At 40.3% G+C, this 541-nt stretch overlaps 1 protein-coding gene across 1 annotated transcript in view; it reads right to left on the reverse strand.

Moving 5' to 3' along the window:
* Positions 1 to 541, reverse strand: part of Bank1 (B cell scaffold protein with ankyrin repeats 1) — a 281,067-nt gene that overhangs the window by 86,064 nt on the left and 194,462 nt on the right. The gene's annotated exons all lie outside the window — the stretch shown is intronic.

Here is a 541-nt window from a genome sequence, read left to right on the forward strand (position 1 = left end):
ACATAACTGCAGGAACCAGGACAAGGGTAAGGAAACAGTGAGGTAAAGGAAAAGAAATAACCTGAAGGAGAAGAATAGTAGGTAACAGGCCTTAATAAGGGAGATATGGATAAAAATTGGGTTAGTTTAAGGGAGGGGGAGGGAAGGGTATATGAGGAACCTAGGGGATACGGAGAAAGAAGAAGCTCAACAAAGGTAGGATCATAGGAGCAAGGGTATTAGTAAGGAAGAAAGGGGGGAATTGGGGGCACCTTACGTGGGACAACCATGATAGAGGGGGAAGACGGTACAAGAGAAAAACAATGCCTAGCTAGTAACGAAAACCAGAGGGAACCGTATTATTCCTACAATCAACTGACAAATTATACATAACAGATGAAGAAATTATCTCTAGATAAGGTTTATTTGAGACCAACTGGTCATTACTCAAGATTTATCTGCAGGACACACAGTAATTAAAAATGCCAGAATGGAGGAACTAACATTATTGAATGTTTAACAGACATACCTTGAGATCTATACTAATTGGGTCAGAGGGATT

This window comes from Nannospalax galili, unplaced genomic scaffold, assembly GCF_000622305.1.
Source record: "Nannospalax galili isolate Female #2095 unplaced genomic scaffold, S.galili_v1.0 scaffold189, whole genome shotgun sequence".
Taxonomy (NCBI): domain Eukaryota; kingdom Metazoa; phylum Chordata; class Mammalia; order Rodentia; family Spalacidae; genus Nannospalax; species Nannospalax galili.